Source organism: Mytilus galloprovincialis, chromosome 7, assembly GCF_965363235.1.
Source record: "Mytilus galloprovincialis chromosome 7, xbMytGall1.hap1.1, whole genome shotgun sequence".
Classification (NCBI taxonomy): domain Eukaryota; kingdom Metazoa; phylum Mollusca; class Bivalvia; order Mytilida; family Mytilidae; genus Mytilus; species Mytilus galloprovincialis.
The window spans coordinates 11,317,945-11,333,378 of NC_134844.1; the positions used below are offsets into that span (position 1 = coordinate 11,317,945).

The 15,434-nt window shown below is 28.9% G+C and overlaps 1 long non-coding RNA gene across 1 annotated transcript; it reads left to right on the forward strand.

Annotated features, from left to right (window-relative positions):
- Nucleotides 1–359: 359 nt before the first annotated feature.
- On the forward strand, nucleotides 360–13,281 carry LOC143082304 (uncharacterized). The gene is made up of 6 exons (XR_012980340.1): nucleotides 360–418; nucleotides 3,548–3,640; nucleotides 4,385–4,702; nucleotides 5,434–5,546; nucleotides 6,437–6,623; nucleotides 7,359–13,281. It is a non-coding gene; the product is annotated as an uncharacterized LOC143082304 (long non-coding RNA).
- The last annotated feature ends 2,153 nt before the right edge of the window (nucleotides 13,282–15,434 follow it).

The following is a 15,434-nucleotide window of genomic DNA, read 5'->3' on the forward strand; positions in this document are numbered from 1 at the left end:
ATAGACATCAAGGCAGTTTATTATGTGAATAAATTGGAAATTTAAAAAAAGTTTGCGATCAGGTTTGGTGCATATGTTTACCTTATGTGAAGCATTTGAGTACATTCAAACTTATGTACACTTTATTTTATGAGTTAATTGCCTGGCCGATAAACTGGTACCATGTAAGCGTATATAATACGTTAACAAATGACAAAAAAAAGTAAAATCACAAAAATACTGAACTCAGAGGAAAATAAATCGTTAAAAAATATGTGAACTATATTTAAACGAAACATACACAAAACATAAACGAATTCATTTAAGCTATCGTAATACAGAAGTAGGTTTAGGGGTCATAGACAAACATAACAAATATTAATAAATAGAATTCACCTTGATAAAGTTATTGGATAAAACGGAGATCTATATTGTTGTGGTAAGTTTATTTTTATATAACTTCGTCTAATAGATTTTTATTCTTTAACAACAGAAATAATGTAGATAATTTCGATTAGTGTGTGAATTTTGCGTAATTACTGCATTGCTTTTAGTAACTTTAAGTTAATACTTGCATACTAAAACTGGCATTAAATATCTTCCGGGTTTCATTTAATATTAATATAGCGTAATATATTGTAGAAACTGTGAATGAGAAGTTATTGTAGGTTGACGCATCTTCCATTCCTTGATAAATTTTATTTTCTGTCAAAATACACAAGCTTTTTACCTTTTTACACATGTCAATATTTTACTTCAATATAATAACTGTTTTAAAAAAAAGTTAATGCATGACTCGTAAAAGTGTCACAGATTTCTGACGAAAGTGCTATTTCGTAAAACAGCTGACAAATCAAACCTTTGTAAATTGTGTTTTATTGATAAAAGAGAAACAACACGAACTCAATTAAATAACTGTTTGGACATTCATGTAACGCTGTTCTTAAATAACAAGTCTTTTGGATAGGAGAATATTTTTATATTATCGCAAATTTATTCAAATAAGGAACTTCTGCCAGGTTGAATTATGATCAATTAAATAAATGAACATGGTTTTCTCTTACATGAATTGCAAATCAATAAGTAAATGTGTTCAACTTGAATTTTAAGTATATAAGGAGGACAAAACAATGAAGACCACCATTACTGAATGATAAATCCATAAACAATAGTAGTTTTATAATTTCTTAAAGAATGTTTAACATCAGTTATAGAGTTGCTATACTGGTTTTACAAATGATTATTGTTACATAACAAACTTCACATTCTGACATAAAACACAAAGGACAAATTACTTGGTGCAGGAAAATTGGTACCGGTAATCTTATTCCAGTAGGTCAACAAGTGAAGAAATAATAACGTCGTCCAATAGAATTGAGTAATTTTCAATAACATTCACCTGTTTATTTCTGATTGTCCCGCTTTCAAATTTAAAGATTCGGATTTTCCCAAATTATTACAGGTGTTAAAATGTGTTTAAATAAATGAGTTAACTGCTGTTGTTTTTTGCTAAATACAAAACTGTCCAACAAACATATCCCCTATTGTCCCACAAAGTTTGAATACTCTTTTATCTTTAATTTCATAGATTATGACAATCGGGAAGACACCCAATAACACGACCATATAGAAATAAAGTGTAAGGAATAAAAAGGGTGCGCAGAAATTTACAAACTGTTTAAGACTATTTCTTGAAATTACTAAAAATCCATGGACACATGTTACCCTCCCCCTTTTCCCAAATAAATGAATAAATAAACATATGAATGTGTGGTCAGGGAAATGGCAATTGTTATCTTATACTTCGTTTCTGTTCGTGTTGCATTGTAGTTTGTATTTTGTTGCACTTAAACGTCTATTGTTCGTTTGCTTATAGGTGATGTGTTTCCTCGGTTTTAGTTAGTAGCCCGGATTTGTTTTCTCTCAATCGATTTATGACTTTCAAGCAGCGGTATACTACTGTTGCCTTTATTTAACATAGGTTTTTTTATCATTAATTAGCGTAGTGACAGCAGTAGAAGTTCGGGCCACAAAGCTCAACAATTGATTTACTCTATATAGTAGATTCGACTTCTTAAGTGTTGACTTCTTATATTTAATACAAGATACACAAAATGACATTTTTACCACGTCTTACATTGGGGTTTACTATCAATGTCTTCTGGTCTGTTGAGTACCGACGGTGAACTATTCCCAAATATGAATATTTAGCCGAGTGTGAACTCGAATTACTAGTAGACGTGTGTCGGTATTTAGAGATTCAACATTCGTGTATTTAGTTGTGACGTTTCGTATGGAAATCTGATTGAATATTGTGTAATGTCTTATCGTTCGTGTTTTGGGTGTAATAGTTATGATAATTAATCAACTTGTTCATTCAAATGATTTTTAGTTTCTCTCAAATGTGATTTAAAAGAAAAAATATGGGTTGAACCATATTTCAATATCACTTTATGTGACTCAGATACATTCGTGTGACGAACGGTTCATAATTCTATCGTACTGTACTTATGTACTGTCGTAAGAAAATTCAAATAATAACAAAATTACAAACACAATTCATACTCTCGTAATGGTTAGAACATACATAACATAACACCATTGAAAACTTAAGCCCAGTTATATATTTCAATATCACTTTATGTGACTCAGATACATTCGTGTGACGAACAGTTCATAATTCTATCGTACTGTACTTATGTACTGTCGTAAATCAGTGTTCGTTGTTATTCTGTGGTTTGTAATGCACTATTATATTGATTATTCAAGTATTTCTCTGTCCCGAATATTCTTTCGTTTATTTGTGCCACTTACTTTAGTGATATTGTAGTCATTTCCATATAAGCGTGAGGTTTGGCTAGCCATTAAACAAGGTTCAACCCATATTTTTTTTTCTTAAAATGTCCTGTTTTAAGTCAGGAATATGTCACTTGTAATTAAATAATCCGTTTTTATGTATGTTGGCGTCTGTTTTTGTAACAGTTCAGCGTTTCTGTTGTTCTGTTGTTTTCCTCTAGTTGAGGTGTTTCCCTCGGTTTTAGTATGTTACCCGGATTCGTTTCAGTGAATTCGATTCATGGTTCTATCCTGCTGATTTGTGTCAATATTATTGTGTTTGGTCTTTGAAAATTACGTTAATATAACAGTTATACTGGTTTTCATTCTCAAATTTCCACTCCTAAATATGGAGTTAAGCTTTGCTTGTGTGCTGGGCCATTCCGACACATATAGTTTTATCTTATCTTATTCTTTTAGTAAAATGCGACCTTCAAGTTTTGTATAATTGTTTGAAAAATTAGAATGGACAACATACCGTTATTTGATATCACCATTGTGTATAATTGAATCCGTATTCATTATACAATTAAGTCAGATCCAAAGTAATAGTAAAGATATTTTTAGTTTCAAATAGAACATTTTTGAGAAAAAAAAAATCTTTATCTTTCAAGATATTGCTTTAGATATGGAATTTATTACTTTGAGTCAGAGCTTTTACAGAATTTAGGCAAATGTTGAAATATGAGTTACAAAAATCACTTAAAGTTGATTTTGTGTTTTTTCGTTACAGTAGATCAAGAATGAAGAATCAATTGATGTCAAAGCAACATGCATTTAACTATTCCAGTGTTGGTATTATTGGTAGATCTGTCTTTTGAACAAGGTAAAATAAATACAGTTTATGAAAAGGACAACTAGCTTTGGATTTTCAAATATTTTGACCTCGAACATCACTGTAGACAGATACGCATCTGGTGAAGAAATGTTGATACCGTTAATGTTATTAATTTGTAATATTATAAGAACATTAGTTTGTCAAATTCAAAAGATTTTCGTTATCTACTAAATCTGTCTTAATCGAAGAATATGTAAGTGTAATAGAATAAAAAAGAAATAATTTACGGTGATCATCATTACTTCGTTGACCGTTACTGAAAAAGCTACAAGTCACCATACTTAAGTTCATTTGTCGCCATCGCTTTATGCTTTCTTACACAATATTGATTTCACCAATAACATATCCTTTAAAAATATAGATACTGTACTAATGTTACTTTTGTAACTTTCAAAAATAATGGAAGTGTCCTAAAACAATGCTGAATGAAAACTTAGACAGGTTAATAACCCTGTTTAATTAAATTCTTTTCTAGATACGTAGCTTATTTTCTGTTTGTTTTATTTGTATTTTGTTGGTTTTTTTTACGTTTTTGCCTTTTTGTCTCGTCTTATGCAGTGTGAAAATTAGTTGTTTTAAAAACTAAACAATCAAATAAACAATGTGTTAAACAAAAGGTTTGTCTTTCATGCATTGTATAACAAAGCAAAAATAAATAAATACACAAATGACAAAAGATTTAAAAAAGAATAAAATATATATTGTGGTTACGTAACGTAATATCTTTTTCAGAAAATGTGTCATGGAAACTTTTGACGAAAAAAGTTGTCTTTGGACAAGCTGCTCAACTACGGTGTCACTTGCCGAAACATACATGCTGTCACAATTATACTAGGTCATGGAGAAGTGGTTCGAATTATACACTTTTGACTCTGAATGAATTGTCATCAAACGACACAAAATATACAGAACAATTAGATGCCGAAAATCGCACCTCAATTTTGACAATCAATTCCATTACCGTTAGTGAGGTTGATATTCTTTATCAATGCCGTTACGGGTTTTCCAGCTACGAAGCCATTTTGCAGTTGTCAACGCATAGATATGAGTGTAAGATTTTCGTGTATTTTATATCAGCATGCTGATATAACTATAATTAAGTTTGGTTAAAAAAATCCATCTCACTGTATTAAAAAAAGAAAGATACGGTATTCTATGATAAAGGCAATTTCTAATTTCCAAAATGTAAAATTTCATTATTGATATTTCCCATTTTGAACAGATGGACAACTATATCAGTTAAAGTGTGCATGTATTATATAAAAGCAAACATTTCTTTAATACAAGAAAATATGCTTAATGCTGTCACTATGGCGAGGTTTCATTTAAATTAAATTAACATTGTAGTATTTATCTTTTAAATTGTGTTTGGTAATAATGAAGTGAATACAAAAAAATGAGTTTCCCGTTAATGAAAGCTTTTGATTGCACGGAAAAAGAAAGAGAAACATAGTACATGTATTCTGAAATTTACTTAGTTCATGCTCTCCCATTATCTTCAATTAGTTCTTTCCTTACCAATCAAAATGAACATGTTTGTGGTAGACGCTTTTAAAAAATCATGGTTAAAGTTTATTACATATATGCAACTCCTAAATATATTTACTTGCCCACTTTCGCCGATAAAGTCTTTTAAAGAAAAGTATGACTGCTCAGGAAAATTTAAAGTATTCTACTCGAGTATAACTAATGAAATGATTAATGACAGTACCATATAACATTTTTAGTCTTTACTTCAATTATTACTGTTCTATGGATAAGATATACATCTATTTATGCAGATCACCCGACCGAATCCCTGCCTTTTTCCTTGGGCTTTAATGGGACACATATGTATGCAAAACTTTCATTGGAAAAGGTTTTCCCAAAACCGCAGTGTTATGGTAATGCTAATGTAAGTATAACTTACATTTGTAAGTATAACTTACATTTGAGTAAGTTTTAATTCTAAGTTGACTTCTTTTTGATTTTATGTATATTTTCTTTGGCATAACGTTATCTTGTTCACGTAAATATCTTTTAAATAAGGCTTGTGTGTTAAGAATGAGGTAGTCCTTTAAAATCAATTTGTCAATATGCAAATGCAAACACATCAAAACATATATAGGTATGACACAAATGATTGTGTAAAATATGCAGATCTGCATTTAAATTGAATTACAAATATTCCAATTCGGTTTTGAAAATATAGTTTTTATTTACAAATCACAAGGATTTTATTCAAGAATGTTTTATTTAAGAAACAAAATGTTTGATAGCATTGCAACATATTTATTTATAAATACCGTGTGATATTCCAAGTATCAGATTTGCACTAAGCGTTTGATGAAAATATCAGAAATCGTGAGTAACATGTATTGATGCTAAGAATTATACGAAACTTGATATACATGTTTAGATATTACAAACAATTCTACAATAAAATTCATATCAAAACCTATCCATGTGATACTATTTTCGTAATTAAATTATAATTAATGAAACTTGGCATTTACTTTTACATCTAAGTTTTTTCGAGCCGTCAAAATTAATGAAAATTCAGCCTATAAAATGTATTGCTTTGTTTATAAATATTTTGTTCCTTTGTCTCAAAAATAGATATGCAAGTTGGATCCTTCTTGACATTGTCACTATTCTAGTTACATTCATTCATATTACAAATAAACAATATAATGAATATCAATAAATTGAAGTAGTCATTTTGTTTCATTTCTTTTATCAAGAAGTGCTCTATACTTTTCATATACTTAAGCAAATAACACAATAGAATTTCTTTTTTTAAAGGAAAAGGACATCACACAAGAATCATTGAAAGTAATCTCTAAACGTAACGGTATCTTTTACAAATCAATGCTTTACTTCAATTATATGATTGACCCTCAGCATTGTTTTGGTTTGGTAACAATAACTTGCACGATTGGATCTAGTCGTATAACTATAGCTAAACGGAACTTCTCATGTCTCAAAACAGGTACGTCTTTTTTTTGTGCATTTATAACAAAACAATTATACCGTTCTGGACGAAAACCTCAACATGTGAGTTTCTTTCCTGGTGCAATTACCACGAAGACATATGCCTGATATTTTTACACAAATCTTACTAATGTGAAACTCTTAACTACAATTAAGCAGTTGTTAAGCAAAAGATACCAGGAGACCAGAAAAGCGTTAAAACATTCATATTCAAACTCAGTACAATACGAAACTACATGCTCAAGTTTTTAAAATGATAGCTCGTAACATAAACAGTTAGTATCGTAAAAAGTTTTGCTGAAGTTGCTGATTTCGTTTGTATAAACAAACACCATCCACAACGAACCAATGTCTGTGTTATTCAGAAAAACCTGAAATCCTCAAATTGAGAATATACTATCTGTCGTCAAAACTAAAGATTTAAATATAGTATGCTTTCTGAAGCATAATAATTGAGTGTACAAAATCCTGAATATGGGCAACAAAAATTTTAAAAAATCCTATATAAGGGTAACAAAACGTAAAAGAAATTCGTAAAAGGATAAGAAACGTACTAGAAAGCTTAATAGTAATAACAACAATTGATATGCAAAGATAGTTGTGTTGATTTCCTACTTTAACAGAAAGCACATTCACTCATATCAGAATTAAATAAATGAAAAGAAAAACGAAAACGAAAACAAGTGCACACTGTTTTCATTAAAAAAGTTAACGTATTCTTATTATGTTACAGGATCTACATTCAAAGGCAAGCACCTTGCTCAAAGAGATTTTGTCGCATCAAACTCGTACAATAAAGAATCAAACATTGTTGTGAACGTTTTGATTGTATTATGTGTCCATTTCATCAAGTAAATAAGCCTAATAAACTTTTATAATTAAGCTTATAAAGATCATACATTATATTGCATCTCCCATTAAGAACTTCAAGACTGAAATGTCGTCGATCGTTCTATAATTTTGAATTAGTGATCCAATAACAAGAACTATGCAATATTTTGAAGTGTACGAAATCGACTAACAAAGCAAACAGCATTTTATCATATACACTAAGTTGACCACAATATATATAATAATGTACTGGGCATAAACGCCACAAAGAGTTAAATTCCCGAATTACAGAACTCCGAAGAAAATTCAAAAAGGGAAGTCCCTAAACAAATAGCAAAATCAAAACCTCAAACACGTCAGACGAATAGATAACAACTGTAATATACCTGACTGGCAAAAGAAGATAATTAAGCAATCTCGGATGTAAACAGTTACAACCTATTCAGAGCGATAATTTCATTCCTATAATTAAGAAGAAAAACAGCAAATCATCTGACTAAAGGAAAAAGTACAAACCCAAGCAAAACTTATAACATGCAATTTAAGATATACTTAGAAAGAAAATATTAAAAAATACTATGATATTGTTTACTTGTGTCTTCATATATTCCCCCATATCTAATATAATATCATATGTCGTATTTCAAATGGTATTTAATAAACACGAACGATGGACTTTTATATCGTGTCAGAAATCATTTTATATGTACGTGTATGTAATTACATTATTAACATTGGTTATTAACAAATCTATACAATGTAGGTTAATTAAAATTGGAAATACCAAACTTTATTTCGTTTTAAAGGTTACTGAAGTAAAAAGATATCATGCAAATCGGGTGATATAAAATACTAAAAAAACATCACACCAGAAATTGAATGTAATAGAAATTAAAATAACAAATGAACAGAGTGAAGTGCTATTTAAACTGCTTAATTAATACAGGTAGTTCTTGTGAGAAAAATATGCAGAAAGAATGAATACTTTAATCAAATGATTATATATGGTGTGATGTATAAATATATAGATAGATAATAATTACATTTATTGTATAGCAATATAATATTTCCCACAGAATGTAACCAAAAGTTAGCGTGCAATAAATTCTAATATTGCACTAGTGCAATAAATCTTCAAAATTCATGACGTCATCAACGTTTAAATCTTAGTTTAAACCAATTTTTACTTTCAAATATTATATTGCTATACAATAAAAGGGTTATTGCATGAATATTGGGGAATATTGTCCCTCGTAGAACATATATTGCACTCGCAAGCTCGTGCAATATAAAATTCTACTCGGGACAATATTCCCCAATATTCATGCAATAACCCTATAGTACATTTGTACATAGATAGATAATAATTATAAAGATAGATTAGAGTTTTTTCGCTCATTTGCTTTTCCCCCCGACAAATAAGACTAAAAATTCGAAGGTAACTCAGTTGCTTCCGTGGACAGGGTTGTTGTAACAGGTGATCGTTAATAAAATAGGTTAAAATTTACAACAAAAAAAAACAACAACAAAAACCCACTACACTAATACACAGTTAGGAGATATGATATGATCTCCAATGAGACAACTTAAAAAATGGTCTTAAAGATGTGGAGTAAACACTATAAGTAATAAGTTGAACAAAATAACTCAGAAAAATAAATAACTTGAAGACTATTTTCTAAGATTTTATTATTGACAGCCAATTTTAATGAATCTTGAATGAAGTGGAGTATCAAAAATATAAACAACAATATATGGTTTTTTTTTCATGAACTCTTGCTTAAAATCATATTGTACATGGCATATAACCTTTGAATGGAATATATAATTCCGAAAGACAGTTTGCATAGAGATGCAAGAGATGTATAATATGTATTGTTCATTTACAGAAAAGTAACTGTAAATATTACAAAAACCAAAATTAGTTTTTTTTTAAATTGTGGTTATATAGATAACAGAGGAAGGATACATGGTTTCATTATGATTACTAAGTAGATATTGTTGACATATTGACATATTGACTCATTTAGATGTGTTCCATATAGTTGTAATGAGATTGTTTCAATACCAAAAAAAAAAAGAAGTAGTAAATGGAAAAAATGCAAGGATGGTTTCCTTATTCAGATTATGTAAACAAATGTCATCTAGATTACTAATAAATAATTAATAAACACATTTTTATACAGCTGTGTTTGTAGTTTTCTCTGTTATGATTTTGAAACAGGGCTTTAAAAAGGTGTATGATGTTAAAAACATTTATATTCATATTTGTAAATGATTTTTTTTATTACGAACTTGGTTGATATCATATATTAATTATTAGAAAACTACGTCTATTTTAGTATTGAGTTATGTTATTGGATATTAGTACATGTAATTTTATATTACATGGTCATGCTTTAGTTATTTCTATGTGTCATTAAACAAATTCAAATAACAAGAATAACTTTGTATGTAATTTACGAATTTAAATCGTTTGAACTTGGTTTCAATGATTTGTGTGTTTTTTTTTAAAAAACTATGTAAAGAACATATTTCTTGTAGTCAAATAGAGAAAGAAAAAAAAAACAGTTTCAGTTTGATATTGTTAAGAAAGAGTTTGGTGCTAAAATGTTTAGTTCACGAATAGGTTTTTGTAAAGATATTTCATCGATACATCTTTGCGTAAACTAATATTCAATTTATATATAAACACAGTATCGTAAAAAGTGAGACTGTATTTACATAATGTAGCAATCAAAAGGGAATGCACTCCAAGGGTAATCGAAATTCAAGAACATGTACATTGTGTATTGATACACTAAGTGAAATGTGTTTTATTTAAATTATGTACATCATTTTAAATCTACGTGAATGCTTAATACAAACAAAATACTACAGAATAAGCCAATTGTATATAAAAGTTTTTTTTTACAAATTTTATAAACAATAATGTTAAAATATTCTGTTTATTTTGTTTTGATCTTGTATTGGAATGTAATACATATACTTGTACTTAAAGTTGTTAAACGTTTTGTTAATATATAATTAAATTGAAAAGACAAAAATTAACAAAGCATACAGACACAAGCAACAGTTAACATGCAATGCAAGATATATTTAGAAAGAGGTTACTAATAAAGGTTTAATTTTTGTTGAGTTGTGTCTTAATCATGTTAACGTAATAGCCCATACCTAATACAACAAACGATACAAGGCAATGTAGTTTCCATATATAATAAAAGTGGGTACACTGTGACGAGGTAAATAGTTGTCCTAAAGGTCTAATCTTTACAGAGTGCTATATTCTTATTCAAACCATTGATTAAAGACAAAAACGCGAGAATTTCTTTTTTTTTTTAATTTTTGTGATTTCAAAAATAGTATTTTCACCCAAAAATTCAAAAATCGATATTAAAACTTTGACCATAATATTCTTAATAAGGAACTATATCGATACAATTTAGAGATGTTACATTTTTTTCCATTAAAAAGTTTTTTTTTTTTATTATTTTTGTGTTTTATGTTTGTTTTTATATAATAAGGACACACTAAACCAATTTCATGTTTGAGAGAAGATGTAGTATAAATTGTCACGAAAAACATAACTGTTTTTTTTGGTTTGAAATGTTCTTCTTGGGGATTCCCTGTTTTTCCAACCTAAAAACACCCTAAATTCCGCATATTGAACTCTCATCCTTTTTTAGGGTTAAATTAAATATTTATCACACATATCATAATATATGTAAATCGAGATATTGATCAAAAAGCATTTTTATTTTTTGTTTTTATAGTAAATTTTATTCTGTCGGCACTTTTTGAAATTGGCCCTCCTGTGAAAAAAAATCCGGACAAATTGGCCCTGGCTACCTCTTTTTGTAAATTTTTACAAAATATTTTCCTCTGTAACTAAAGGGCCAAGTTTATTATAGATGGAGAAAATTGTAACTAGCAAGAATGTTCAGTAAAGTAAGATCTACAAACACATCACCATCACCAAAACACAATTTTGTCATGAACCCATCTGTGTCCTTTGTTTGATATGTACACAAGGTGAGCGATACAGGCTCTTAAGAGCCTCTAATTCTTATTCTTGTTTATAAAATATATTGTTTAAGAATATTTTTACAACTGTATAATGTGTATGATACATATATTGATGTGGAACTAAATGGGTATTGATTCAAACCTGCAATACAAAATGATTTAAAGTTCAAGCAATTTAAAGTTAACACATTTATTAAAAATAATTTGAATACATGCGGAACTTATCATGTTTGGCCAAAGACGATAAGTATCTATAAAGGCAATTATCAATTGTCTATATATATAACAAACAAACAAAAAAACATTTAAAAGAAAATACCAAAACCTTTTTTCTTTTAAAAATAATTCAAGTATGAATACGAAAGAACACCAGTAGCAAATTAGCATCTGCCCAAAGTACACTTCATCCCAAAATTACGGTTTTTCAACAAAGATGTAGTATTTTGTCCTCTAACTTTTACTTTAAATTGAATTGAAGAAAAAAATTAACAAGTTATATGTTCAGTCTTGTTTCAAAAGAGTTTTTACTTAATTACTCAAAGTATACCCTGTAAAATAAATTGAATCTCAAAATCCCCAATTTTTAACATAAAACCCAAATTTTCCATAAATATAATGAACCTAGTAATGAACCCATTTTGTTAATCTCTGTTTTTAAAGAAAATCATTTGAAGTATCCATACCAAAATTCTTTGATGTAAGTGCCTCTCTATTTCTAATTTTTTTGTGCAAAAAAAAAAAAAAAAAAAAAAAAAAAAAAAAATATGTCACTACCCCCCCCCCCTCTTTGTTTAAGGTTTTCTTGAAGGTTTTTTTTATTGTCAACCATAGGTCAGTCATTTGAACAAACATAAAACATATTCAACAAACACCAACATCAATATAACATGTAAGTTGGTTGATATGTTTGAAATTATCTGGTATGATAGCAAACATATAAAAAATTGGCCTACATGAACAGTTTACACCCCTAATATGACCCAAATTGAGTTATCCGCCATTGATTTAAAATATGTTTACCCAGAGATATTTTTTTTCATTAATGATTAGCTAAATACCTAATCTTTAAGTGTAGGGAGTCATGTTTTGGCTATATTTCTGCAAAAAAAATGTTTCAGGGACCAAATTTGGTCGAATTTTACTCTTTTTGCTTAAGATCCACAGTACCTAAAATAGCTATTAGCTCTGATGTTTTATACTGTATTTTACCGTATATGATTTACTTTAATAAATATATTTTTATAAAGCATATTCTGTTGTTCATTTAATGATAAACTATGTAAAGCTATCTGCCATAATAAATGAGCTGTTCATAATTGAAATTTGGTCATTTTGAGGTACATTTTTCCTTGGTTGCTAAGGAAATTGATGTTCCTTAGCAACCGACAAGAAGGACTGGGATGATTAAGATTTTAAACTGATTTATATGAATAATACAACTAACTTTGATGTAAGAGGTAGTTTTTCTATCACATTATTTTTTTTATGTGGCCAGCTGTTGGTTGATGCATACAGAGAATTGATGTTAAGCTTTGAAACTTACATATTGTCTGTTTAAATTTTGAATGCCTTTGCAGATATTTGAATACTTAATTCTCATCTTCGAAATCAAGTGCCGACTTTATTTTCAGCAAAATCAATTGACCCCTGTGTACAATAACTCTGTATTTTCTAACTTTCGAATTTGGTCAGATTATTTTAATCATATGCATTTGCTATGTACATGAATGTTCTTCATTGGATAATGTAACAGTTTTCCCAATTAATCGTATTTTATGATAAATTGTATTTCAAACTTGTGTATCGTTTCTTTTGTTGACTAGTATAATTCCTACACTTTTATCAAATAACATTAATAACAGTGACTATTAACCTATTCATAAAATGTAGGTAAATTATTATGGAAAATACCAATATGTGTAAGTCATTGACATGTATACAGATATCAAACTAGGTGATATAAGATATTATAAATACATTTAACAGATATGCAGCGAGGAGGTATGATAAGTGATTATCTGTAAAGATAGCTTGAAAAAAAACCCGACCTATAAAAATAAAAAAGCCAAAATGTTAAATTCAGTTATATATATATAAAAAAAGAAGAAGATGTGGTATGATTGTCAATCAGATAACTCCTAAATGTTAGCAAATGACACAAAAATTGATAACTGTAAGTCATTGTAAGGCTTTGAATCCATATCGCATAGTCAGCTATAAATTACCTCGAAATGACAAATGTAAAACAGTTCAAATAAGCAAACTAACGGCTTATTTATATAACAAATAAAGAACGAAAAACAAATATTTTACACAGCAAAAATCGACAAGTTTAAGAGTACCGAATCCTTGTTAAAACCAATGAACCTTTATGATGGTCCATTGATTTCACTTTTTCTACGAAAGAGACAATTTCGAAACATAGTTTGCAAAGATGTTAAATGCATTGTATATTTACGTTAATAACATGGACATCAACTGTAAATATTGAACAAAACAACATTATTTTTTTGGAAATTGTGAATATTCTAAGGAACCCTGATTTTATAGTTATGCTAAAGTAGATATTTTTGACATATTAACTAATATTAAGATGTTGTCCTAAATTATAGCTGAAAATTTTTCATCATAAATACCAAAATTGAAATTCTGTACACCAGACACGCGTTACAACTACAAATATTCATCAGTGACGATCGAATAAATAAGTTTAGTAGGTCAAATAAAGTACTTAAAACGTAAAATAACAAAAATACCAAAACCATTATTATAACATTGAGTATATTTGGATTTCATCTGTTACTTATCTTTCCTACATGGAATCATATTGGTATATTTAACCATATTGTTTATTCAACTCTATTTCTCTCTCTCTATTTTGTGATGATTTTGTATTGAAATGTGTGTGTATAGTTTTTTCAATATGTTGTAAAATGTTCTGGTAAAAAAGATTGACTAAATGATTAGCCTTTTTTACAAATAAATTTTTGTTGTCAAAATTTTTTTTTTTTAAAAGAAATGTCTAGAGACTCAGAAGTACCACTCACCTTTGTGTTTATGCATCTTCATCAGTGGACACTTTTCACTATTGTAGACTAGAAAATTATGCATGACTTTCGTTTCTTTTTTGTTGAACTTCTAATCAGGTCGTTTTTTCTGCTTACATGCAGTTTCTTCAATAAAAGATAAAAAAGAATATGTGGTATGACTTCCAATTAGACAACTCTCCACAAGCGACCTATTGACACAGAAATACAACTGTAGTTCACTGTATGGTCTTCAACAATAAACAAAGCCCAAAAGCCCATACCATATTAATCAACTGTATAAGGCCCCGACCGAAATGACAAACGTAAAACGAGAAAACTGACGGCCTAATCTCTGTACAAAATAATGAACTAAAAACAAATATATTAAACAGCAACAAACGACAACCACTAACTTGCATGCTCCTGACTTGGGACATCAAGGACAATACATATCGGCAGCCAACTGACAAATGAATCTACACTTATGTTGACCTTTTTACAGATATCGTGCTGATCATTATAAAGATAATAGACAAAACACATACAAAATTGGTAAAAAAAATCATTGAATGTTAATAACTCTTATAAAAAGTCATGTGATTTCTCTGATAAGACGAATTTGTAGATCTTGTCTAATGATAATGTTTGCCTTTTAAAGTTTTTATCTATCTTTTAAAGTTTTCAAGATAATAAGAAAGAGCGCAAAAAATTGTAAAAATCGTCATTAAAGGGAAATTATTCCAATAAACGCGTCACATCTACTTGTATATCTCGGTTTCCGATTGGTCAATTCTATGGGAAAGTCTAAATGATTCTCAGAGTTATCTGATCTTGTTTCGTTTCATACGTAAAGTCGAGAGAGAGTCTGCAAGACATTGACGTCATGGGAAAATTTGTAAATTATTAGACATACCACAAACAAC